Source organism: Lipotes vexillifer, unplaced genomic scaffold (assembly GCF_000442215.2).
Source record: "Lipotes vexillifer unplaced genomic scaffold, Lipotes_vexillifer_v1.1 scaffold15, whole genome shotgun sequence".
Classification (NCBI taxonomy): domain Eukaryota; kingdom Metazoa; phylum Chordata; class Mammalia; order Artiodactyla; family Lipotidae; genus Lipotes; species Lipotes vexillifer.
Genome location: NW_006784589.1, coordinates 1,889,798 through 1,899,412, shown reverse-complemented (window position 1 = coordinate 1,899,412; position 9,615 = coordinate 1,889,798). Strand labels below are relative to the sequence as shown.

At 44.3% G+C, this 9,615-nt stretch overlaps 1 protein-coding gene across 1 annotated transcript in view; it reads right to left on the bottom strand.

The window, feature by feature from the left end:
* The window catches only part of MAOB (monoamine oxidase B), a 113,187-nt gene that overhangs the window by 102,688 nt on the left and 884 nt on the right, over window positions 1-9,615 (bottom strand). The window lies entirely within an intron of this gene.

Here is a 9,615-nt window from a genome sequence, read left to right as displayed (position 1 = left end):
TGAACCGCTGGGGAAGTCCCCAGAACTCAATTATTTATTATTTCTAGTCTTTTCTTATTGCCTATATGTGCTGCTCTTGTGTCTCCAATTGCATTTTAAGTTTTCTGAGGGTAGGAACTTGGTTTTCTGTAGTGCCTTTGTTTACTGAGTTAACCGAGGAGACTGAAGATGGACCCATTTTGTGAACTTGAAATCCCAGACCAGGGATCGAACCTGTGCCCCCTGAAGTGGAAGCACGGAGTCCTAACCACTGGACCACCAGGGAATTCCCTAGAGCAAACATTTTTTTAGCTCAGGAGGAATTTATGGGATTTGGATGGTCAAAGTCAGGAAAGAATTTTATACCATTCTCAAGGGAAATAATGACTTTTATTCAGAGACAGTCCTAAAACGCTAAGCCCAACAAATCTGGGGCCTTTGCCAAATGGTAATGCTGCATTTTTCACCTCAGCAAACTTCCAAAGTATTCTGTTATGGCGACAAAAACACTCATTTTGAACAGGGCCTCTCAATTTGGCTCACTTTTTGGACTTACAAGTGCATTTGATCTTGTACGTTTCCAGGATCCCCTCAGTTAAGTACTGCCTGCTGACTTTTGTAAAAGCAGCAGAGTTAATATTGATTGAGCATTCCAGAAGTTAGCCCCAGGACCATCACTCCACTTAATGAGTGAAAATCTGGAGGCTGAGGAAGTAGGTTACTAACCCAAGCTATATAGTTAGGGACACAGGTAGGATTTGAACCCAAGTCTTAGGCTCCCAGAGTCCTTGCATTTAACTTCTGTGTTATCCTGCTTCCTCCAGGAAATGAAAGGTTAGGTCCATTCTTTCAACAGATTTCTTGTTGTAAGGCTTACCTTCTCTGGGTCCAAAGCCTGAGAAGACCCACGATCCTGATCAAGGGATTCTATCAATTTCTGGGGGCTAGGGTGAGCTGGGTTCTTTGCTAAACACCAGAGATAGGGAGATACATTGTACAAAGTCCCTGATTTTGAGCAGCCTATGATCAAGTGAGGGTTCACAGATGCTTAAACAGGTAATTTACATTAAACATGGTAAGTGATATCCAGTAATAGACATACACATGGAACACTGCTAAGACTATAAGTATAATGGCCATCAAATCCAAAGATGAAACAAAAGTTAGTGGGAGCTCTGATACAGAGTCACATGCTATTGTACACATTTAATTTGTCCCAGGTGCTGACTTGACATCTGCCATTATACTGTGACCTCGTCACCTGTAATAATTCAATACTCACTAATTTTAAATATTATTAAACTGCAGAAGTTCTACTTCAGTGTCCATCAGTCAAGTGCATATGCATTTATAGTTTGAATCTTGACAGGAATAAAGAAATGTACGAACATTAGAATTTGGTGATAGCAACATTTGTTGTCATTACTGATATCTGGAGAAATACTTGACACCGGAACACTATACTGACTTTACCATGTCAATAGAACATGAAAATGCTACTGAGGCCCAAAATATTAGAGAAATAAGTTAGAAGCTAAATTATCTCTTCAAGTACATAGGATAAATTTGAGTCAAAGGCCGCCTGCGTATTTACTGTCAAAAATGCAGAAATCATCAAAACGGCTGATTTTCTTTCTCTTTCTTTTGCCCTATCAGTTGCATTTAAGAGCAGATTTTTAAATGGCTCTGAAGAACCTAGGGGCAGGACAGGAATAATGATGCAGATGTAGAAAATGGACTTGAGGACATGGGGAGGGGGAAGGGTAAGTTGGGACAAAGTGAGAGAGAGGCATGGACATATATATACTACCAAACGTAAAATAGCTAGCTAGTGGGAAGCAGCCACATAGCACAGGGAGATCAGCTCGCTGCTTTGTGACCACCTAGAGGGGTGGGATAGGGAGGGTGGGAGGGAGACGCAAGAGGGAGGAGATATGGGGATATATGTACATGTATAGCTGATTCACTTTGTTATACAGCAGAAACTAACACACCTCTGTAAAGCGATTATACTCCAATAAAGATGTTTTAAAAAAAAGCAGATTTCTTTTTCAGTGATAATCCATATATCTGTGTATATTCTTTCTTTCTTCTCGTAACCATTTTTTAAATTTTTTATTTGTTGTTTATTTATTTTCATCTGCATTGGGTCTTCTTTGCTGCACACGGGCTTTCTCTAGCTGTGGTGAGTGGCGGCTACTCTTCGCTGCGGTACACGGGCTTCTTACTGTGGTGGCTTCTCTTGTTGAGGAGCACGGGCTCTAGGTGCCTGGGCTCAGTAGTTGTGGCTCACAGGCTCCAGAGCGCAGGCTAAGTAGTTGTGGCACACGGGCTTAGTTGCGCCGCGGCATGTGGGATATTCCTGGGCCAAGGATCAAACCTATGTCCCCTGCACTGGCAGGCGAATTCTTAACCACTGTGCCACCAGGGAAGTCCTCTCTTAACCATTTTTTTTTTTTTTCTTGCGTTATGCGGGCCTCTCACTGCTGTGGCCTCTCCCATTTGCGGAGCACAGGCTCCGGACGCGCAGGCCCAGCGGCCACGGCTCACGGGCCCAGCCGCTCCGCGGCACGTGGGATCTTCCCGAAACGGGGCACGAACCCGCGCCTCCCGCATCGGCAGGCGGACTTCTCAAGCACTGCGCCACCAGGGAAGCCCAACCATTTTTAAATTGAAGTCTAGTTAATATACAATGTTGTGTTAGTTTCAGGTGTACAGCAAAGTGATTCAGATATATATATATATATATTCTTTTTCAGATTCTTTTCCATTATAGGTTATTATAAGATATTGAATATAGTTCCCTGTGCTATACAGCAGGTCTTTGTTGGTTATCTATTTTATATATAGTAGTGTGCATATGTTAATCCCAAACTACTAATTTATCTCTTCCCCACCGCTAACCCCTTTGGTAACCATAAGTTTGTTTTCTATGTCTGTGAGTCTATTTCTGTTTTGTAAATAAGTTCATTTGTATCATTTTTTAGATTCCACATATAAGCGATATCATACGATATTTGACTTTGTCTGACTTCACTTAGTATGATAATCTCTAGGTCCATCCATGTTGCTGCAAATGGCATATATATATATATCACACTTTTATCCATTCATCTGTTGATGGACATTTAGGTTGCTTCCATATCCTGGCTATTGTAAATAGTGCTGCAGTGAACACTAGAGTGCATGTGTCTATTTGAATTATGGTTTTCTTTGGGTATATGCCCAGTAGTGGGATTGCTGGGTCATATGGTAATTCTATTTTTAGTTTTTTAAGGAACCTCCATACTGTTCTCCATAGTGGCTGTACCAATTTACATTCCTATCAACAGTGTAAGAGGGTCCCCTTTTCTCCATACCCTCTCCAGCATTAATTGTCTGTAGACTTTTTAATGATGGACATTCTAACTGGTGTGAGGTCAACTACTCATTGTAGTTTTGATTTGCATTTCTCTAATAATCAGTGGTATTGAGCATCTTTTCATGTGTCTGTTGGCAATCTGTATGTCTTCTCTGGAGAAATGTCTATTTAGGTCTTCTGCCCATTTTTGGATTGGGTTGTTTGTTTTTTTAATATTAAGCTGTGTGAGCTGTAAACCAGCTGATTTTCAAACTTTGATGACATACATATCAGTTGTATTACTCAGTGTGTATGTCTTTTCCATTGTTCTAGCGTGAACAAATTGTATCAAAACAAATTCTAAGTTATTGTTACAGAGGAAATGGCTGCTCTGATGATGGGCAAAGGTTAAGAGGCTGGAACTAACTGCTCCTGCAGTGACATTTTCTCTGGGAGCAGAAGAAATCAGCAGTGGTAGAGCATTGAGCACGGCGTTAATTGTGATTTCACCACTAACTAGCTGTGCCACCTTAAGCAAAGTTGGTAACCTTTCTATGGCTTAGTTTTCTCATCTAGAAAGTAGGGATAATGCTTCAAAAAGCAGTTTAAAGGGTTAAAAGAGAAAATGCATGTTAAGTGCTTGGAATGGGGCTTGGCATCTGGCAAGCACACAGTAGACCTTGGCTATTATTGTTAATCAGGCTGACAAAATGGCCACTAACCACTAATGGATCTGAAATGGCAGTGTGCCAGTCAACTCCACTGTCAAACCTTGGGTTGAGGGGGTGGCTAGTGGCTGTGCATGTACACACCCTAACACACACACACACACACACACACACACACACAAAGACACTCATGGAATATTATCTTGTAACAGGGATGCTGCTTCGCAGCCCTACTTTCTTGGCTTGTATGTGATTTACTAACTCAGATGATATACGAAAGTCAGCAGCTAAACTGAAAGAAAAATCTTAAACTCCAATTATTTTTAATATATATTTAAGAGATAAACATGTCAGAAATTCTAAACACAGAACAGATTTCTACACGAAGATTTCTAATTCATTTGTTGCTCGGCAGATGTTAATACTAGGATCACCCCACTGTTACTCAATTTAGCATATAGACAACACTCAAAATGCTGGCTCTTTTATTATTATTAAATAATTAATATTATTAAAGACATAAATAATAGTCCCATTTATTATTTCTTATAATTAAGACAGGAGTCAGGTGGCTGAAAATGAGGACCAGGTCGGAATCGGAATAACAGCCAGGCTGGGGTAGTGATGAGATACAGATCTAGTGCTTTTAAAATGTCTTCTGAAGAGGAACACAGTGGGTTTAGTGGCTCTGAAGCCCAAGGTAAGCCTGAGCTCTTCAGGCTCCGCACCAGAGGGAATGAAGGGATGGGGGTGGGGCAGGATGAGGCCGGAACCATGCCTGCGTATATGCCTTGCACCCTGTTGCCACCTTATAAATGCCTCACAGCAAGAAAGATGACTGGTTAGTAAAGAGGGAGATGTGATTACACAGAGGTGCCTGCCTCTGCTCCCACAAATTAAAAAACCCTAGGAGCTAAAGAAGGTGTCTTTTGCAAAAGGTACAAGCTGACACCATAATGACCACTGTGTACAGTCCTTCATGTGCATTCTTTCTAATCCTAGCAACAACCGCTCCGCCAATAAAGGCATTAGGAGTCTCATTTTAAAGATAAGGCAGCTGGGAGCTTCCCTCATATGGCGCACTGGTTAAGAATGCGCCTGCCAATGCAGGGGACACAGATTCGAGCCCTGGTCCGGGAAGATCCCACATGCCGTGGAGCAACTAAGCCCGTGTGCCACAACTACTGAGCCTGTGCTCTAGAGCCCACGAGGCACAACTACTGAGCCCGTGTGCCACAACTACTGAAGCCTGTGCACCTAGAGCCCATGCTCCGAAACAAGAGAAGCCACCGCGATGAGAAGCCCGCGCACCACAACGAAGAGTAGCCCCCGCTCGCCGCAACTAGAGAAAGCCCGCCCACAACAACAAAGACCCAATGCAGCCCAAAATAAATAAGTAAATAAATAAATAAAATAAATTTTAAAAAATAAATATAAGGCAGCTGAAGAGCAGAGAGGTGAGGGAAATTTTAAGGTGACACAATAGGTAAGTGTAGGAAGTGGGATTCATAACAAGTCTGTTTGATGTTTGATGTATATGCTGCTTAGACATTGCCATACTGCTTCTCTATATCCTGTCCTTGACCAGGATATACAAATTTCCAAGCACTTCTACCCGATTACTATTTTTTTAGAACATTCAGGTGGGTCATAGGAGTTCAGGGAAGTTCTCCATCTTTCTTCATCAAAGGTGAGGTGGGGCTTTTGCCACTAACATACAGGCCACGTCTGCCTATTGCATCCCTCGACTCATGATCCCTCGTGGGCCCTCTCTGACGCCCCCGCCCAGGCCACCCCTGCCAACCAGCAGCAAGCTGGCCCTCCTGGCCACACAGATCACCTCCCAGGTGTTGGTTACCACTTGGAAAGCTTGCTCTGATTCCTCCAGACTCTTAGCCAAGTGCCTGTCACCCTCCCATGACCAGATCTCTCTCAAGCCTGGCGGGGGGGAGTTCTCCTTTCTGCTTCAAGTTTCCCTTTTTAGCTTTTATTTTGAGGCTTGAGCAAGAGCCATTCCAGAATTGCAAAAGATAGTTTCCATGGTTCTACCAAACCAAACTTTAAAACCAAGACTCGGAACAGAAACCATATGCTGCTGTCCAGCTCCATGCGGGAAATGCCATTTACTCTGCCAAGTCTCCAGAGATGAGCTGCTCCTCGGGCGAAAGAGATTTCAGGAGGTGTGCATTTATATACCACACACATTTCCAAAAACAAAAAGCTGTTCTATAGTTGCCTTGGAATTTTTTAAACACTAAAAAAAAAAAGTTATATATTAACCAGCTGTACCCCCAGTACACCTGTTTATCCCAAAGGGAGTGATTAAAATTTGCTGACAGCTTTGCAAACTATCAGAGAATTACCAGAATGAACAGAATGTCCCAAGTTTAATAATTAACAAAGTTAAAAAACCAGAGTCTAATTCAGACCCTTTTATTTTTAAAAATTTTTATTTATTTATTTTTTTGCGGTACGCGGGCCTCTCACCGTCGTGGCCTCTCCCGTTGTGGAGCACAGGCTCTGGACGCGCAGGCTCAGCGGCCATGGCTCACGGGCCCAGCCGCTCCGTGGCATGTGGGATCTTCCCGGACCGGGGCACGAACCCACGTCCCCTGCATCGGCAGGCGGACTCTCAACCACTGTGCCACCAGGGAAGCCCCTAATTCAGACTCTTTTAAACCACTGTGTCAGTCACCGACTAATCCCCAAATTCTGATTTTACCACTTTTCCCATTCTCAATATGATTTGGCAGGACATGCAAAAGGACTGGTAGTGAATGGATGTGAATATCAGATCCAATCAACTGCTGTTTTGTTGGTGTAAAGTTAAAGTTCATTGATTCAACACATTTTGAGTGCTAACTGGGCCAGGCAGAGCTCTGGAGCTGGGGTTAGGGGTTCTCAGGGAGAAAAAGAAACACCTCCCCGGGCTCCAGAGGCTTACAGCCTAGTGGAGGAGAAAGATATTGAACAAGAAATGACATTAATATACGAACAATTAAAAACTCATGGAAAAGAGCAAGATGGCAGAGGAAAATTAAACAAAGGCATCTAATCCCATTTAGAGGGATTTGGGAAGGCTGCCCCGGGTAAATGACATCTGAGCTAAGGTCTGAGGTTAACTAAGTGTTTTTCAGTTTCTCAGTTTCCTATCTCTCTCATCAAACTATAAAGAATGACTGTAGGGCTTCCCTGGTGGCTCAGTGGTTAAGAATCCCCCTGCCAATGCAGGGGACACGGGTTCGATCCCTGGTCCAAGGAGATCCCACATGCTGCGGAGTAACTAAGCCTGTGTGCCACGACTACTGAAGCCCGTGTGCCTAGAGCCTGTGCTCCACAACAAGAGGAGCCACTGCAATGAGAAGCCCGCGCACCGCAACGAAGAGTAGCCCCAGCTCCCCGCAACTAGGGGAAGCCTGCGCGCAGCAATGAAGACCTAACGCAGCCAAAAATAAATAAATAAATAAATTAGTTTTTAAAAAAGATTATTATTATAAAAGAAAAAAGAATGACTGTAATATCTTCCTCCCAGTGGAGGAGGTAAGCACGCCTTTGTCCAGTTCTGTCCCAGGCATCCTCTCTTCTCTTTCTGCTCTTGGTTTGGGTCATTTCATGGACTTAAGTGGCTTCAACTAAAATGTCTCCGTCACACAAATTTGTCAGCCCAACTTGTTCCTTGCACTTCCAGCTGCTAGACTTCTCTCCCTGGGAGTTCACCCAGCACCTCCAGCTCCAGATGTCCCATCTTTCCCCCAAGCCTGCTCTTCTGCACGTCCCTCTTTTTGCATCACCATATTCCTGTCACTTGACACATGCCACTCTGTGAATGAAAAATCATCAGTGGCTGTTCACTGACCTCAGAAGGAGCTAAATCTTTGTGGGATGACATACAAGGCTCCCCACAATTCATCCCAACCCACCTTTGCAGCTTGGTCTCTCGCAAGTCCCCCCAACACTCCCCACTGAAGTTCTTATGTTTCCTAAGCATGAGAACATCTCACATATTTGTGATTTTATATAAGCTGCTCCTGAGCTTCAAATACTTTCTTCATCTAGTCTCCTGGTGAATTCATATCCATTCCTGAAGATCGACTTCAAGTGTCACCTCCTCTGTGAAGTCTGCCCAGATATTCTCAGGCAGAGTTGGACATGCACTTTGCCTAGAACTTCCTGCTACTAAGGCATCTATCATAGGTCATTAGTTTTACTTGTTCATGACTCTGCCTCCTGCCTCAGCATGTGACTACCCCAGGGGCAATGGCTCTGCCTAATTCACCTTTCATTCCCTTTGGGATAAGATGTGGGACAGGAAGCAAATGTTCCTTGAATGAATGGATAATGAATTAATGAGTGGACCCCTCTTGTGACACCTACCGCTTTCTACCTTGTACTGTCTTTGTCTGGATACCTCACCTCCCTTCCTGAATGGACAAATCTTCCAGGACAAGAACAATGTTACCCATTTTTGCATCCTCTACCGCAGCTGGCCCTAATGCCTACTGTTTGAATAAATGAGCCAAACTCCTGTAAGACCTTGTGTCATGCATATGTCAGACTTCGCAAAGCCATTTTCACACACACTGCTTCACTTACCTTTCACAAGAACCTTGTAACCTAGCTATGACTAGTTGGTATTATCCTCACGTAGAACAATGCCTATTCTATGTTCCTGAGAAAAGGCAGATCTACTCACCAGTCCCTTGTTTGGAGAGTTTGGGGGTCAGAGTAGAGATTCACCACTGTTGGAAAAACAGCTAAAACCTTATCTATCCTTCCCATACGAGTCTGACATGAATAATTTGAGTGAGCTTGAAGGTTTGGAGTATGAATCAGAAAGCCCAAAATAAGAGGGAAAACAGAAGAATCTGAACCCGTTAGACACAGTTTGGGCAAGAAAAGGACTTTGGGGGCCTAGAAAGAGAGCCTTCAGCTTCCCTAAGATGGGGTGCTGTGCAAGGCAGCATGGAGGCGCATCTAGCGATATTTTCTAAAACACCTAGGTAGATATGATTTTGAGTCCACGTTCTTCTAGGAGAGAAGATGTCAAAGATACTGAAAGACAATGGCATCTATATAGCCTTAGCCTACCGCAGCATGCTGTTGTGCTTATGTACCTGTGTACCTGCAGCACCGGCCACAGAGCCTGGCATGGGTGAGCTCAGGAGGAACCGGGCAGACAGAAGTGGCAACCCCTGAGATCTGACTCAAAGGTGAGGTAGGCTGGAGTGGAAGAGCAGCACCCAACATCCAACACTTTGGTTTCTTCACCTGGCACAAGGGAGTCAGAGCACCTCTGCCCTGCCCGCCCCACAGGGAACAAGGTGGAGCCCTGCTCCTGAGATCTGGTTAGGGCACATTTTAGCCAACACATTCATGGGTTGTGGAGGTGTCCTAATTACTGCTCAAGCACCAGGAGGTCCTGCGGGTTCGGCCAAAGCATCGCCAGGGGTCTGTTAGCCAGGCTGTTTTGGAAGCATTGCTTATTTCCACTGACTCCATCCCATAGGATCCGCCTGACCCTCCTGAGAGGGTGGGTTCCCCCACTGACCCCATCCCTCTTCTGGCTTCTGTTTTTTTTGGGGCCCTGCTGTGTGCACGGCCCCTCTCCCCCCTTCTCCCCCCCCCCCC